The sequence below is a fragment of the Pinus tabuliformis genome, chromosome Q (assembly GCF_031772625.1).
Source record: "Pinus tabuliformis cultivar Carrire ecotype Pingquan chromosome Q, CPIR1, whole genome shotgun sequence".
NCBI lineage: Eukaryota > Viridiplantae > Streptophyta > Pinopsida > Pinales > Pinaceae > Pinus > Pinus tabuliformis.
The window spans coordinates 1,374,886,759-1,374,905,787 of record NC_142296.1 but is presented as its reverse complement, the minus strand read 5'-3'; positions in this window follow the sequence as shown (position 1 = coordinate 1,374,905,787).

The following is a 19,029-nucleotide window of genomic DNA, read 5'->3' as shown; positions in this document are numbered from 1 at the left end:
CAGTTATTTATGTATGAATGCTTGAATGCTTGAGTTATCATTTGGCACTTCTGTACGGTGATAGCCATTTATTTATGCTTAATATATGAGTGACTTATTATGCGATATGTTTTTCATAATTGTTCGGCTAACTTTTTATATGAAACAGTTTATCTTTATTGAATTCTTTTCTTATAGTAATTGAATGATCTTTATTACCAATTTCTATAGAAACTATTTTAGATCGCATAATTGAAAGATTAAATCCCGGGTTAGTTTTAGAATTAGATATTTCTATTCATTAGAATACAATTGCATGTTGTTAAATTAGATTTAGAATAAAAGCATTTTACTTAGAAGTTATTAGGAAGGAAATATCAATTCTCAACACACACACATAAATTGGGAAACTGGTCCCATATCCCCAGTCGGACCCACTATACCAAACGGAAAAGGAGCTACTAACGAAGGTCCGGACCGGATGGGTATCCCCCTTGTTGTAGACCCGATTTTCGAGGCTTCAACACCTTGATGAAAGTGCATATACATGCGGGTTAGCAAAACAAAAGGCGCGTATACGTACACACGCAGTTTCACATAAGGAAAGGCACGTACATGTTGGGAATCTAAGTTTTGTTCCGTGGTATTTGGTCCATAGTATTTTGGTATTGGTCCATGGTATTTGGTCTGAAGTGTTGACCCCAGGTATTGGTTCTACGTGGTTTTGGACCATGGTATTGAGAGAGGCCTAAACCTATATAAGGAGAAGATCATTAGGCCAAGATGTGCAAGGGTGCAAGGATTGAATATCTGATGAAGTGTGAGATCTAGTATGCTAGTTATGGGTTTGTGATGCTTTGCTTGATCTAAATCAAGGATGCACCTATGCGGTTGATGATGGATGATGGATCAGGATCATAAGGCTTGGAATGTATTATCATTATGTGGTTTGATCATGGATAGACTAGATCTGAATTATTGACGCATGTTTTATTGTATAAATGTTATGATCTGGGTATCACTGATGTCTGGAACAGCTGCAAAGTTATGAGTAAATATTTGCAGATCTATACGCAGGTTGGCTTTGATAAAAGCGCGTATATACGCTAGTTTGATTCATCATAGTAGCGTATACATTATGAGATATGATATTTGAAGTTGCAGTTGGATCTGGTTATTGTTGCAGAGTTCTGTGTTCTGCTCTGTGTTCTGGTGATTGTGTTTTGTTGACAGGGTTTCAGTGATTCAGTGTTGGGTGATTCAGAAATGAATGATGTGAGTGTAGTTGATGGTTGTATTGCATTGGTGATTGATTTTGTGCTTCAATGTTGTTGATGTGTCCAATATGAAAATTGGATGAAACGTGGCCTTCATATTATGGTGTTGTGACGAATCAAGAAGGTCGTAGCCTTCTGTAGGTCGGCGCCTACGTACTAGTAAACAGATCGGCTAGTACAAGAGCCAGGGGGTTGGAGCTCCCTTCTAGTAGTAGCTAGAGAACGAGAGAAGGTTGTAGCCTCCTGCAGGTGGGTGCCTGAGTACTGGTATGAGTCTGCGCTAGTACAAGATTGTAAATAGATTTTTCTTATATTAAAGAAAACAATAGCAGGTGGTTTTTGTCCCGCATTGGGTTTCCACCTTATATCATGGTGTTCATATGTGTGATGATCTGTTCCGTTTTACTACACCTATTTACTGGTTATATGGTTAATGAAGTCTTGATGCACTAATTAAAGATCAACATATGATGGATTAATTGAATCATAAGTTTACTGGATATACGCTAGTTTAATTAAACGCAGTTGCGTGTACACGCAGGTTCCCTTAACTGAAGTAGCGTATATGAATCTGAGTATGGAAATGAAAAAGTTATATTGATTTTCTAATACTGATTCACCCCCCCCCCTCCTCGTATTATTTCCAACAATTGGTATCGGAGCAGGTCCTTTGGTAGAAGCTTGATTGCTTGAAGGAGATCCATAGAACAATGGGAAAGAAAGCGCGTCAGAAGAAGAAGACAGCTCAAAGGAACAAGGACAGCTTGCCATTAGGTGGAAACAAGCATTCAGATTCTGAATCACCTCAGATTGAAGATGAACAAGCAAATTAAGCATCAGCTAAAATCATAGATCAACAAGATCTATTTAGCAAAAGGGAGAGATCCCTCAAAGAAGGAGTTATCAGCTTAAAAGCTTAGCTGGAATGTGCCATCAGAGTACGTTAAATGATGTAGGAGTAGAATGAAGAACAAGAAAATGAGATTCTCAAACTAAGGCAACAAGTGGAAGAAGGAAGAAAGTCTGAAGAAATTTTGAAGAAGTAATGTCTGGAAAAGGAAGAACAACATCAGGTTGAGGTAAATATCTTGAAAGGTAAATTAGAAGAAAAGGATAAACTATTACGATTTCAAGACAGTACTAATATTTTGGATGATATTCTTAGTAGTCAAAGGTCTCCTGCTATAAAAACTGGTCTTGGCTTTTATGAATCTGTTGAAGATGAATCTAGCTCACAAGGTGAGGCAAGGAACTCTAATGAGAAATCTGAAATGCTCAACAAGGAGATGAGAGGTCAATCCCATCAACAACCAAGGAAAGAAATTCTTCAAAGAAAATCTTTTACTCCTAACTGTGGAAGTGATAGACGATTATTTCCTCCGATGAATAATGTTGAATGTTATGTATGTCATAATCTTGGACATGTTGCAGCCAGATGCAGAAGTAGAATGGTTCAAGACCTTCACACAGAAAGATCATCACATTCCAAGTATTTCAAGGGATATTGTTTTACTTGCAATATGTTTGGTCACAAAGCCATTGACTGATATAGGAGGAATATGAAACATGTAAGATGTTATGCATGTAACAAGCTTGGACATATAGCAAAGGAATGCAGGAGAAGATTTTGGGCACCATACCAAAAGGAGAAAACATCATCACAGTCGAAGATATGGAAGAAAAAGGAAGTACGGCCAGAAAGATGTGGCATAGCAGAGTACACAGACATGACAGACTCAGAGGAAGCTAAAAGTGTGGAACATCAGTGTTCTAAATCTCAAAGGCAGGTTTAATGAAGACAAGTCGCGTATATACGCGAGTTAGATGTTCTGAAGAAAAGCAGCAGTACAGAAGTCTGATATGGTTCAGTCACTATTTGATGATGGCATGACACAGGTTCAAGGGGAGCATATACTTCAAATAATGCATTGTTGGCATTATGGTTAGAAGTCTTTGGTGATGATGCTTATGTGGCTAAATGATACATCTTGCTGGTTGGTCAAAAGAATGGTATTGCAGGTTACAGGGCTGGATGTTGATGCTTATGGTGCAGATCATATATGGTGTGTGATAGTTGTTGATGACTATCATGGTCTTGATTAGATTGATTTGCAACCCCATTATGCATGGGATGGATGATGTAATGTTTCTTATTTTTGAGTCATGTATAAACTTTTGGTATATCCCCACTTGGTTGGGTGGATGAGTCAAAAATGGTGTATCCCCACTTGGTTGGGAGATTGATGTATGAGTCATTGGTGATAGGAAGGTCATACTCACTTAGTTGAGTTGTAGAGTCATGTTATTCTTTTGGAAAATATTGTTGCAGACTCTGCATGTGCTTAAGGGGAGCATGGACGAATTGGTACATCTTGGCATGTACAAAGGGGGAGCTCAATCAAAGACTTCAGCATGTACTCAGGGGGAGCATGGACAACAGAATGTATATCAAAGGGAGAGAATATCTTGGTCTGCCCTTTGCCCTTGATGTCAAAGGGGGAGAGTGACTTGGTGTGGTTGTTGCCATCAAGTCCAAAGGGGGAGATTGTTGGCACTATGATACAAGTGTTGTCCTTGATGGCAACTCACTCAGATGACATATCATAGTGCAGCAGGTCAAGAGCAAAGAATTAATGATCAGAGAGAGGTATACAGAGTTTAACCTTAATGAAAGTGCCTATACACGCGGGTTAGCAGAACAAAAGGCGTGTATACATACACACGCAGTTTCACAGAAGGAAAGGCACATACATGTTAGGAATCTAAGTTTTGGTTCGTGGTATTTGGTCCATGGTATTTTGGTATTGGTCCATGGTATTTGATCCGAAGTGTTGACCCCAAGTATTGGGTCCAAGGTATTAGTTCTACGTGGTTTTGAACCATAGTATTGAGAGAGGCCTAAACCTATATAACGAGAAGATCATTAGGCCAAGATGTGCAAGGGTGCAAGGATTGAATATCCGATGAAGTGTGAGATCTAGTATGCTGGTTATGGGTTTGTGATGCTTTGCTTGATCTGAATCAAGGATGCACCTATGCGGTTGATGATGGATGATGGATTGGGATCATAAGGCTTGGAATGTATTATCATTATGTGGTTTGATCATGGATAGACTAGATCTGAATTATTGACGCATGTTTTATTGTATAAATGTTATGATCTGGGTATGACTGATGTCTGGAATAGTTGCAAAGTTATGAGTAAATATTTGCAGATCTGTACGCGGGTTGGCTTTGGTAAAAGTGCGTATATACGCTGGTTTGGTTCATCATAGTAGCGTATACATTATGAGATATGATATTTGAAGTTGCAGTTGGATCTGGTTATTGTTGCAGAGTTCTGTGTTCTGCTCTGTGTTCTGGTGACTATGTTTTGTTGACAGGGTTTCAGTGATTCAGTGTTGGGTGATTCAGAAATGAATGATGCAAGTGTAGTTGATGGTTGTATTGCAGTGGTGATTGATTTTGTGCTTCAATGTTGTTGATGGGTCCAGTATGAAAATTGGATGAAACGTGGCCTTCATATTATGGTGTTGTGATGAATCAAGAAGGTCGTAGCCTTCTGTAGGCCAGCGCCTACGTACTAGTAAACGGATCGGCTAGTACAAGAGCCAGGGGGTTGGAGCTCCCTTCTAGTAGTAGCTGGAGAACGAGAGAAGGTTGTAGCCTTCTGCAGGTGGGTGCCTGCGTACTGGTATGAGTCTGCGCCAGTACAAGATTGTAAACAAGTTTTTCTTATATTAAAGAAAACAGCAGCATGTGGTTTTTGTCCCGCATTGGGTTTCCACCTTATATCATGGTGTTCATGTGTGTTTCTTATGTGTGATGATCTGTTCTGTTTTACTGCACCTGTTTACTGGTTATATGGTTAATGAAGTTTTGATGCACTAATTAAAGATCAACATATGATGGATTAACTGAATCATAAGTTTACTAGATATACGCTAGTTTAATTAAACACAGTTGCGTGTACATGCGGGTTCCCTTAACTGAAGTAGCCTATATGAATATGAGTATGGAAATGAAAAAGTTATACTGATTTGCTAATACTGATTCACCCCCCCCCCCCCCCTCTCAGTATTATTTCCAACAATAATATGATTTACATGGTTTTAACCGAACACCCAATTACACTATGACCTCTAACCCAACCATGACATCATCCCAACAGAGACTCCTATACCTCCAAATAATGCCTTTTCGACTCTAGGTAGATTGACTCTTGCAATAATGACTCTTGCAATAATGACTCTTCCAATGATGACTCTTTTACAACTTTACAATGATGAATCTTGTCCTTGACACTTCTTCTCAATATACGAATGGTTGTCATGTCTTCAAAGGATGTCCCATTGCAATGCTTCCTTTGATTTGATACTTCTGCCCTTGAATTATTGCTTGAAGTTGTACTTGAATCTTCTTCTACCTGCATGCAAAATTTTCCCGCCGAAACCAATCCCAAAACAAAACAAAATACCCTTCAACTTACCTTTGCCTGCAAAACACATTTAAGTGCATAATAATGAATAAATACAAATTAAAATTACAATGCATACCTAAAGTGTGTTTGTCACTTTTATGGTTGACTTGTTGCAGTAGTAGAAAAAGACTCCCACTCTTGATATAGGCCTAGACTCTATGCAAGACTATATCCAAAACTGACCTAAAGATATATACAATAAAAACTGATGACATACCCTAGACTTGTGATGGACCAAGTTCTAAGTACAACAACAGAAACCATTCTATCAAATATTACAGGACAAGTAACATGAACTTACAACATCATATACATTTAGCAGACTTGGTGTAGCATCAAGAATATGTAGCATCAAATGTGTAGTATAAAGAATAGGACATCCGTAAAACTAACTGTGACATATAGAGACATAGAGATATAATCGAGACCCTATATACACTTATGTTGTCTTGCAAAAACATATGTCAGAGATGATACCCAAAATTCAAATGTAAACACTAATCATACATACCTTGCTATAGGATACTTACCCTTGATTGTTGATGTGTGGTCCTTACTGCAGTGATCCTTGAATGCATGCTTTTTCTTCCCTTCTAGAAGCTTCATATTGAATCTGTTGTATCTATGTAATTTCGGATTTCCATGGTCTGAAATTCCGTCTTGTGGTAGCCCTTTGAGTCATCTTTACAACACAATAGGTCTGATCAAGATTGGATTCTTCAAGAAATATTTGTGCCCAATCTCCCACGATGACATGATTATATCCTGGTTTAGTAGAGTGAACTTGTACGAAGTGCCACGTGTCATTGTTGTGACCTTTGGCCCTGAAAATGCTACTCAACAAACTACAGTTCTTCCTCTTTCTACGACAATTTACTAAATTTTAATCCAATGCTCAGAGAGAAAGTTATAACGATTTTCCCAACGTCACCTGTTTGAGATGGAATTTGGGAGCCTGCAAAAACCCTAAATTCCTCAGATCATATCTCCGAAAATATAGCAAACAAAGATCTGAAATTTGGTCACGAGATTCATCAATATTTTGGCTCCAATGGGTTATAATTTTAGCGTTTGAAGCTTCACAGAGAAAAAAAAAAAAGAAGTTATAGTGAAAATTCCACGATGACCTGTTTGAAACCACTAAATCCCTACTAGAGGAGGATATGAGGGTCATTATTTATATGAATGTCTTGAGTTGAAAGGGTCCTCAACAAGTGAACGTTGGAGGGATTTTAGGAGAAAAATTATTGACTATTCAATGACCACAACCAATTATGAGTTCCATGCCAAAACCTCATAGGGCTTTAGCCCACTAACTCGGATAACTAACTTCAAATGCAAATAACTCTAAAACCATGAAGAAATGGGAGGCATACCATATATCAATGGAAACATCTCGACAAGTAGAAGCCATAGAGAAGATCTTTGACGCAAAATAATATGAGTTTTCAAGTCAAAATTCCCTTGCAAGATCAGGGTAGCCCCTGGTGCTGCTTGGGTTGACATCAATGACAACCACTTATCAACAGAAATCTCATATCACATGTGTAACAATCCTATTTTTTGGATAGTTTTCCAATTGTACTACAATGGTGAATGAAGTCGGTCAAAAAAAGGTATGCCTTTCAAGTTTAATCAGACATGGCTTCAGGATGCCTCCTTAATTAACATGGTCATGGGTGTCTAGAATTCTGTTGAAAACTCCGATAACAGATTAACCATGAAAATCATCCCACAAAAATTAAAACTCCTTAAAAGTCGGGCTAGGATATGGGAGAGGCGCAAGAAGGAGGCTTTATTGTAAGAATTGGAAGATTTGTTAGCTAAGATTCGTGTGAATGGGGATCACTTCGCCACTCAGTCGCCATCTGAACAACTATTGGACCAGTTAAAACACTTGGAGGCCGAGAAGAAATATATATTCGAAATCCAGGAATCCACTTGGAGGCTAAAAAGCAGAGCTATATAGATCCGGGAAGGGGATTGTAATACAAAATTATTTCACCATTATGCAAACCAACGAAGGAATCACAATTCCATATGGAATATCATGGGGGCCGATGGAGAAATAGTATACATTGATGCTGAGATTCAATGGGAAGTTGTTACATATTTTTAGAATATTTTCAGGGTCAGGGAGGAGATACAGATTGAAGATCTTTTATGGCGGGCGAAGGAATATACCACTATGTTTGATGCAGAGGCAAACGAGGCATTATACAAACATGTCTCGATGGAAGAGCTCCACTCCGTTCTAAGTTCATTTGTTAGAGACAAGTGTCCAGGCTCAGATGGTTGGACGGTGGAGATTTTCTTACACTTCTTTGATCTAATGAAAGCCAATTTGCTAGAGATGGTGGAGGAATCATGGATCAGATGCTCCATTTTGGGCTCCATTAGATCCACCTTTATTGCTCTTGTACCGAAGGTATCTGCTCCCTCCACTTTCTCATAATTTTGGCCAATCTCTCTGTGCAACATTACTTATAAACTAATTTCCAACGTCATTGAAAAGCAGATCAAAGTTTCCCTTTCAATACACATTTCTGTGGAGCAATTTGGACTCCTCCCCAACCGGTCCATACACGATGCTATTGCAATTTCATAGGAATGTGTGCATTCCAATCAGACAAAGAAACTAGAGGCTTTGGTGATGAAGATCGACTTACAATGACCATATGACTGTGTAGGCTGGACTTTTCTTTGGATCGTTCTGCAGAAGATTGGACTCTCTATATAAATCATTGAGTGGATCATGGTGTGTGTGTCACATGCATGGTTGGTGGTTCTCATAAATTCTTTTCCCATTAATTTCTTTCGTGATGGTCGTGGATTGAGACAAGGTTGCTCGCTCTCTCGCTCCCCTTCATACTTATCATGGAAAAGATTAGTAGAAAGATAAAGTTGGAAAATGTGGGTGGCACTTTCAGGGGCATTCAGATGAATAGTGAGGTTTGTATCACACATTTGTTTTTCGTTGATGATATATTGACTTTTGTTATGTTGTATGTAGCTCAATAGTAGTTGTTATTTCATATATTCTGTCATTTTGGTATGGCATCCGGTTTGATCACTAATGGCCATAAGTGTGTTCTTATTTATTCATATGGAAATATTAATGAGATTCAAAACATTGCGGCCACATTCAGGGTTTCCTTCAAACCGCTTTGGGATGGCTTCACATATCTGGGATATAGGTTGAAGCCAAACAATTACCGGGTACAGGATTGGTCTTGGATGTTGCATAAATTTAGGAAAAAATTGATGTGTTGGACACACCCTATACTCTCCTTGGGTGGGATATTCATACAAATACAATTGGTTCTTCAATAGATGGCCATTTATTGGATGCACCTATTTGCTCTACCTACTCGCATATGCACTACGATTCAATCTGTCATAAGTTGTTTTCTATGGTCAGGACCAGAGGGTAAGGGAAAATTCCATCTAATAAAATGGGACGATATTTCCAGACCTCGAGATCTATATGGATGGGGTATCATAAACGCAAATTTATTTGGGAAGTCTCTCCTTATCAAATCTATGTGGAGAGCCTTGTTCAATGATGGCATTATGTATAAGATCTTTCTTGGAAAATATCTAAAGGAAAGCCAATTTTGGATTGGACCCGCAGGGGATAAATCAATATTAGAAGTGACTCTTACATTTGGCGGAGTTTTCAAAAACCAAAATTACTTTTCCTGCAACGTATTAGGTGGGAATTTGGGGGTGGTAACTAGATATTGATTAGAAGGGATATTATCATGGGTTTAGATGCAAATTATAAACTCCCAATGTATTTTCTGGAAGTTTTGCACCAACATGGTATTTTATTCTTAGGACAAGTGATACTGTTGGTGAGGGGTACATCTGATTTGGAGGGAGGCAACACAGCTCAGATTGACGGGGAAACTCGCTCAGATTTGGATCTCATTTGTAAACAGATTAAGGGGTGCATGTTTATGTCCAAGTCTAGGTGGAGACTCTGTTGCTTGGATGGAAGTCTTGATTATCACAGGTGGTGGTGGCAGAATGTTATCGACACTTCGCTCATCAAGGTTTTAAATATGCTCCATAGTCCTGGTTCCAACTGATCTAGAGATCACATGCTCCATTAAAAATCATCCTTTTCTACTAGTTGGTATGGCGGAATCGTATCCTGACTTGGGACAATTTGTGCAAATGTGGATACATTGGACCAGGCTGTTGCATCTTATGTCGTGGGGGTAATGAATCGGTAACACATTTTTTCATTCTCTGTAGCATTGCATTACATGTTTGGTCTATGATTCTATCTTTTTGCAAGTTACATTTAAGAATTTGTATATCTATTGAACATTGTTTGAGATGGGGAGCCTCTAGAGTAGGTTACCAAACCTACATTCTGTTGTTTATATTTTAGGAAATATGGAAAGCACGCAACCATTGTATCTTTCATGGGGTGTCGATCAGTGTACACCATATTTGTGCGAAATTTCTCTCATGGCTGGAGCACATGACACCAAGGAGACTGTGCATTCGAGACATGTCCAGATATTTCACAAATCCACACATTATATTTCCAACAAGATACTTTGATGGCACGACACAGTGGGGCCAATATGGGTACGGGGGATGGTTGTTCATTGATGAGAACACTAGTTACAAATTGCATTGAAGGGGAGGAAGCGGTACTGATCCGGGACGATATCAAAGTACAAGTGGCCTTAAAAATAGCTCAAAAATAAAAGTTATCAAATGGAAGCGAAACTAGGCACATATCAAAGTGATCATCGCCCTGATTCCAACAGTGTGAACAACACTCAAATCCGAGTTTGTGTGGTCGAGTTATTCATAGTCAAAGTTTTCATCAGAGTGGACAAGTGGTAGGCTTAAGGAGGCAACAAATTGACTAGGACCGGTGCCCAGAATCCAGCTCCCGAGAATGAGCGAATTTGTTGGATGGTTAATTTGTCTAGGAACCCTTATTTTTGACAAAATTAAAAACGGTCAGGTTGTTATAAAAAACGAAAAATAATATATATATATATATATATCTGTGTGTGTGTGTGTGTGTGTGTATGTTAGGGGTGGCAGGCTGTCACCCCCACTAGTGGTTAATTATACACAAAACCCAAAAAAGGGTCGGTGAGTCAACACCTCTGCAGAACCCCACCAAAGATATTATATGATGTTACATTGGGCGGGTCACCTGCCGGCAAACCTGGCCCCATTGTTGCCAAGTGTTATAATGTGAGGGCGGCGAGGCTTGAACCCGCCTGGCCAGCCTGGCCGACCCGCCTCCTAGGCACCCCCAAATAAACAATTCAAAGTTCAAACACTGACAGTTTAAAATAAAATATGTGCCATTCCAATTACGGGGTTCGGTGAGGATTGAACCATGAACCACCCGCCTCCTATTGCCGAGATTTACCAATGGGCCAATGACCTATGTTGGTAAATACACCCAAACATATACTTAAGAGCCTTTCACACCATTCAACCAGCAGGGTGCAGCGGACGAGGAGCGAAGAAGAGGATGGAAGCATGAGCCAGGGGAGCAATAGAACTTTGCCTATGGAATCTTGGGGGGTATCAGAAAGATTCCATGGGGTGCAAAAGGTGACTTTGTCAGAATTTGACAAATTTATAGTCAATTTTGCACTACTCAGTACCATGAATTCAGTGGTGACGTCAGTTTCAGTAGCTGGGCTCTCCACTTTTCTTCCATCTTCTAGCTTGGAGGTATAAGGGTATTTATGTAAATTTTTCTTGTACTTATTCTCTTTGATGCCACTTAATAAAAGAAGGCCTCCCCACTGTTGAGCAGGGCCTGGAGACATAGCCCACATTGGGTGAACTCCGTAATCAAATTCTTGTGTCATGATCTCATGATTGTTATGTTCTTTCCTCTTCATTTTATGTGCTTTTAGTTTTCCTAGTTAACATGCTCTGTCATATGTAATTCTTTATGCATCTTTAAGTAAAAGATCTTGGATCAAGTTTGGTATCAGAGCAGGTATTTTTCGATGTGAATTGCATGAGTATATGCTAACCAGGAACAAGCTCCAAAAGGTGAAGGAAAGCTTAAGTCCTTTGATCCTGAAGCGGGGCGTGCACCACGAAGAAGAAACATGGCAGATGAGGAAGCTCGTTGGGAAGAAGAGCGAAATTATTGAAAGAATTTCTACAACATGGCAGTGAAAGTTGACGAGTTATTTACAGAGTATGGGGAGACATTGAAACTAGAGAAGAACCAGCTAGATGATCATGCATCAGTAAACCATGGAGGTGGAGGGGAAGAGTCTCCTTCCTCTCCATCCACCAGTGAAAGTTCTTCTTCTTCTTCTCATCATTATAACATGAATAAAAAAATGCATCTAAGAAACCATTCTTCAATCTGGATGCCAAATTTGATTTACTTGTATTTAGTGAAGAATCTAATGCAAAAAAGCTAGATAATTTGACATGACAGGTTGAGGTGTATTGTCGTATACAACAGATCAAAGACGATGAATCCAAGATACAACTAGCATCCCTTCAATTTAGTGGCACCTCTCTCGTTTGGTGGGAAGGCAAGCTGCAACGAGGTGGCAAGAATAGTCATACACTTCTTTCATCTTGTTCTGAGCCCATTTCTACTATTAGAGGATATTTTTACCCACTGGATTACCAACAAAAAGCCATGATGGAATGACAACATTTGAAACAAAGTAAAGGTCAAAATGTTCAGAATTTTACAGAGGAGTTTAGGAAACAAGCTCTAGCATTGAATTTCCCCTAGACACTCATGAGACGTTGATGAAATATATCGGCTCTTTGCGTAGTTATTTATGTCATTCATTATTATTGTTTGAACCTAAAACTCTTGATGATGCTAGTGTGAAGGTTGTGCATCTTGAAAGCATGGGGGAGCATGAACAAGATGACCACCCAAAAAGGGAAGCGATAACTAGGAGAAGAGGAGCAAAGCCCTCTTATACTCATTGTGAGAAAGAAGGGCATGATGAGGAGAATTGTTGGAAATTGCACCCAGAATTAAGACCTAAGAGGAATGACAGAAAGGAGAAGTAGAAGACAGTTGCCACCATGCAACAAGACCAAGAGTCTGAATCAGAGGAGGATGAGAAGGTCACAACTACGGGATTTGCATGTGGTGGACCAATTGACTTAGGTTCAGATTAATGTGATTAAATGAAGATTTCAGCGTTTTGGATCGCAACAAATGGACCCATTAACTTGGGTTTCGATACTAGTAACGAGACAAAAATTTCAGTAGATGTTGTACCAAAGATGAAAAAGGCACCAAATGTAGCATGACTCCAAGAACTCGAAGAAATCAACCAAATCATTCAGGCAGATAATGTTGAACTAATAAGACTCCTACAAGAAGTAGAGAAGGAGAAAAAAAGGTTGCAACACCAGTTACAAACTAAGGAGGAGGCCTTGGAAAAGTTTCACCTTAACCAACCTGAGGTAAAAAGTGATTCTTCAATTTCATGTACTTTTCATGAAGATGGTTTCACTGCTTTTGAGAGACATACTACATGAATTGGATCAAAATTGTTGAATAAAATGGGGTATCAAGGAAAGGGCCTCGACATTCATGGCCAAGGCATCGTGAACCCCATCAAAGTAGAGGAAATGCCTCGTTATGCAAGACTTGGATATGTCAGGAAGGAAGTTGGGGAATGCTCCAAAACAATTAGTGACCAACCAATGACAGATGATGAGAGAACTTCATTGCATTCCAATGATAGTGAGGGATCCATGAACACTTATTATAGGCACACCAAGGGAAAGCGCTCCAAGACGACCTGGAAAGTTTGGAGGAGAAATAATCGTTTTAGTCACTGTAATGAGGTTGGACATCAGAGAGCCACGTGCCAAATGATTCATGCCTAGAAAACGTCGATAAAGAAGCCAGCAGGTGAAAATGTTCAACAAACGAATCCACCACATTCATGGTGGTCTGCTTTATTAAGCAAAAGGTGGTTTTTTTAGATGTAGTAGCTTGTCATGGCCATAATTTGTAAATCATGTGTTGCGAATAAATGTAAAGGTGATGATGTGTCTTCCATCGTTTAATAAATCAACGATGATGATTTTGGCCTCTTGTGAGTAGCTGGGGTATTGGTCTCTACTATGTAAACCTTGACTAGAGAGAGTGTGTTATAAACTCTTGGCAAGTATGGGGTGTTTGAGTCATGTGTGGTTTAATTACAATGAGTGTACTAGATTTACGTGTAATGTAGATGATTGAAAGTGTGGTTTGGAAAGGACACAAGTAGTGTGTAGGATGTGGTCATGCTTTTGGAGGACCAAAATCTCCTCAATTGGGAGAAATGATCTAGGAGGATCTCAAAGTACAAGTGGCCTTAAAAATAGCTCAAAAATCAAAGTTGTCAAATGGATGTGAAACTAGGACCAGATCGAAGTGCTCGTCACCTTGATTCCAATGGTGAAAACGACACTCAAATCCAAGTTTGTGTGGTCAAGTTATTGACAGTCAAAGTTTTGGTCAAAGTGGACAAGTGATAGGCTCAAGGAGGCAAAACATTGATCGGGACCGACAATATATATATATATATATATGAATATGAAGGGTGGAGGGTTGCCACCCCTGCCAGAGGTTAATTATACACAAAAACCAAAAAAGGGTTGGCGGGTCACCACCCCCGCTGAACCCCACTAAAGATATCATATGATGTTACATCGGGCGGGCCGCCTGCCAACGGACCTGACCCAACCATTTCCAAGTGTTACAATGTGAGGGTGGTGGGGCTTGAACCGCCCCAGCCAGCCTGGACGGCTCGCCTCCCAGCGCCACCAAATAAACAATTCAAAGTTGAAACGTTGACAGTTTAAAATAAAATACGAGACATTCCAAGTATGAGGTTCGGTGAGGATTGAACCCTGAACCACTCGCCTCCCATTGTCAAGATTTACCAACGGGCCAACGACCTAGGTTGGTAAATATGCCCAAACATATACTTAAGAGCATTTCACATCATTCGACCAGGAGGGCACAACGGACAAGGAGCAGAGCAAAGGATGGAACCACAAACCAGGGGAGCAGCGAAACCTTTCCCAAGGAATTTTGGGATCAAAAAGATTTCCTAGGGTGCAGAACGTGACTTTTTCTGAATTTGACAAATTTACAGTCGAGTTTGCACTAATGAGTGCTAGGAATTCAATAGCGATATTAGTTTCAAGAGCTGGGTTATCCATTTTTTGGCCATCTTCTAGCTTGGAGGTATAAGGGTCTTTATGTAAAATTTGCTTATTCTTATTCTCTTTGATGCCACCTGATAAAAGAAGGCCTCCCCATTGTTGAGCAAGACCTAGGGACATAGCCCACATTGGGTTAACTCCATAATCAATTTCTTGTGTCATAATCTCATAATTGTTATGTCATTTCCTCTTCATTTTATGTGCTTTTAGTTTTCCTGGTTAACATGCTCTGTCATATGTAATTCTTCATGCATCTTTAAGTCAAAGATCTTGGATTAGGTACAAACACCAGGGCCGAGATGATAGCCCTTTGGGGCTTAATGTGGTTTGCAAGAGAAAGGGAGATTCAAAATATTAATATATTCGGGGACTCAAAAACCATCATTGATGGTTTCTCTGGTGTTTCTTGCGTCGACCCTCCTGAAATATGGGGATGGAGGGATCGAATCAGGGCTCTATTTCGACTTTTTGGGAGTTATATTATGTCACATATCTACAGGGAATCAAATAGAGTTGCAGATGAACTTTCCAAGCTGGGATTGCTTGATACAAATGGCTTCATCTTCTACAACTCCTTTTCAGAAGGAAATGTGCGGGAAGAAGGAAGAATTTCCATCCCATAGATGTAGGGGTCCTTGGCATTGTTGTTTTTTGAACTCGACTTCCAACATTTTGTTTTTGAAGATGTATTTTGTCAACATGGTTCGATCCATTTTGTTTTTGAAGATGTATTTTGTCAACATAGTTCAATCCATTTTGTTTACATTTTAGAAGCACGAAAGTTTTCAGACTCTGATGTTACTCACTGTTGATGGGCATATCTGAAATATGTAATGATAAAATGTAACTGTTTTCACCTTAATAATACACCTGTTAATTTTTTTCTTCTGGAAAAAAAAAATAAAAAAAAAAAAAAAAAAAAAATAAAGAAGAAGAAGAAGAAGAAAAAGAAAAAGAAAAAGAAAAAGATTCTAACTTCAAAATGTTAATTTTATTACTTTTTAGAACTTTGCAAAAGAATACAAAAATTCATTACAAAAAAAAATGTAAGGAAAATTCAAAAACACAAACTTAAAAAGCCCTTTAAAAACAAAAATCTTAGGAAGAAAGAAGAAGAAGAAGATGATGACAACTGAAAATTGTTTAAATAACAAACATTTAAAAAAAAAACAATTGCCAAAAATATGCCCTAAAAAAAGCATGATGTTTTTCCAAATCTACGTGAAAATTAACAATATTTTTAAAAAATTATCCATACTTTATGATATCATAAAATTTAAATTGTAAAAACTAAACCCAAAAAAAGGGTTGATATTGAATCACCACTTTTCAAAATTGGCATGAAAATCACTAAAGTTTAAAAAATAATGTGCATACTTAATACATAAGAAAATTTAAAGTATAAAAAATATGTTAAAAAAAAGGTGTATTTTGAATCAACATTTTTCAAAATCGGATGATTTTTTGCTACCTCAAAAAAACGAGTACTCAATACAATTCTCGTTTGGTAGTTTACGTTTTATATTACAAAATGATTTAGATCTAGCTTGTTTACGAAAAATGCAAAATTAAAAGATATTCAAATCATAGCTGATACCAGACCATAGCTGATACCAACCATCTATGGCTTTCAAAGTTAGGAATTGTTGAACACTCTTTAATTCTAAACACCTGTTTGGCCTTCATCAATCCAAACTCCTAGCCTCTATCCCATTCCAGAACTCTTGAATCATTAGCGAAGCTCTGGAAATCGAGAAACACCCCAACAACTTCAATAGAGAAGATGAATATAAACTAAGCTAATCCTGGAAACATGTTATCCCTCATATTACTCATTAATTTGTTCTTCCTTCTCGCCCCCCTCTTTCTAATCCAAGGCTTTATTTAAATTTAGTTTTTGATCTCTTGTTTTTTTTGTTTCTTTTTGTATCATTTTGATCATCTTTATCTTTTTTGGATTCTTTATTTAATTCTTAATCTTTTATGTGGACTTCTTAGGCATATCAAGGGACAATACTTACCAACTTTTTACAAATAGGGTAGCAAGCTAAGAGAAATTTACTTTAGGGGAAATCACTATGGTTAAACATGTTTGAATTAAAGTTGTATCTAGATGGATGATCTTCCCAAAAAGTCATGGTTACTAAGTGAAAATGATAAATGTGATAATAATTATTGCTATATTGTTCATTGTAGAAAAACCTGTAGATTCATAAGCTAATGCAATTTGCTGAAGCAAGAGACAAGAATCTACTTCTACTCTTTACATCGGAACCCCATAAACATCGAGCAAACAATAATCAATAGAGGACGAGAATCAAAGGCACATAACGCAATAAATATCCGAAGAAACCCATAGCTCAAAACCCCACTATCTGTTTTTCATTAATCAGGAAAAGCAAGATGAAATTACAATTCTTGTTCTCTCTAAACAATACCAACACTCAATCTGTGGACAGAGGCAACCCCTCTAGCCCTAGAGTGGGTCTAGTCACAACAAGGACAAAACAACAATTAATTTCCTTAAATAGTCATCGTTGGAGGCCTACCTCAAACCGGTGGTTGATGGAGTTCCGTTGCGCTACTCCAGCGTCCATTTCCTTCTCCTTAATGAGCAATCAACCTGAAACACCACAAAGAAACGACAGAGCACGTAACCGAGAAACAACAATAATCTATTGACTCATAAAGTCAAGAAGTCATGAGCCATCAAGTAAAATACATATAAGACATAGGAAATCATCATTAATTGTATTAATAATGAATCAAGAGTAAAGCTTACAACCAAGTCTTGACGTCGCAAGTCTTCTCAGAGGGTCCAACCAGTGTGTTTCTTCAAGCATTCACTCTCAAAGAAGGGTCTCCCAAATACCAATATATATATATATCTCATTCACAAGCTTTACACGAGGTTAAGGGCACTCCACACCTTCTTGCAAACTACAAAGCAATTCCACACTTGTCACACTCACACCAACTATCTATCAAACTCAAAAGTAGCAGCAACACTATACAACCAAAAGAACTAGCAAATGATAGCAATGGTGAGTGATTTTATAGGAGAAGGAATCTCCATGAAATGAGGAAGAGGGAGCTTATCCTCAAGGCAAGAAGCACAAAAGACGAAACTACCATGCCAGAGAGAGAAGGGCGACCCAAACTGACCCAACAACCAGGTCCAGAGACATCCAGAAGGCCAACTGTTGGAATGAATTCACCCAATCTGGATCACCGCGAGTTCATAACTAATCTATGACATTGCTAGTAGGCAATGCATTCAGTCAGATCGTCGCTAAAGATAGCAAATAGCCTCATGCCGAATCATGAAATCCGACCGTCGCGGGAATCAGATGTACTCCTGCGACGGAGGCGCGACTGGACTGTTTATGACCGCTGTACTTCGCGTATATTTAGTGAATTATAGCAACGAGGTAAAAAACTTAGGAAAAGTAAGTCAATTTCCAACATAAGAGAGAATTTGTTCGATACGAGCACATTTTACTGGACACATGACACAGTAGAAGGACAGGGGTGAAGGCAGTGACAAATTACTGTGTAACAGATGCCCCCTAAAGTATGAAGCTCGAGAGAGTGGGAGGGGTGAAATTCTTTATGAAACTGTCTGAGCTGGAACACCATCTGGAAGAACCTACCGGCGCAAGTACAACTGATATCTCTGATAGTGAAATACATGTAGTCTAGGCATGGGCGTAGCCATCCAAAAGACATACGAACTAGGTCTGTGGTATGGACGCAGCCATCTAGCTAGTAAGACCGTGATAATGATAAAGGTATGGTCACAGCCATCCATCAATGAGTCATGTAATCACAAACAAATCCACGCAGCCCAAACATGTGTGATCTGAGTTCGGGGTCTTGAAACCCAACCGATGATAGTACAAATTCTACCATGCGAACAGATGTGCTGAAGTCAAGCATGATATAAAGTCGCTTGATTACCAGTCAATGAGGAAAACCGTTAACAAGCGCGAGAGAAACCACCAATAATGCCAATGGTTCTCAAGGTACTGCCCAGTACAATCCACGAAGTGTGAAGAATGAGCTGAAGTCGAACACTCG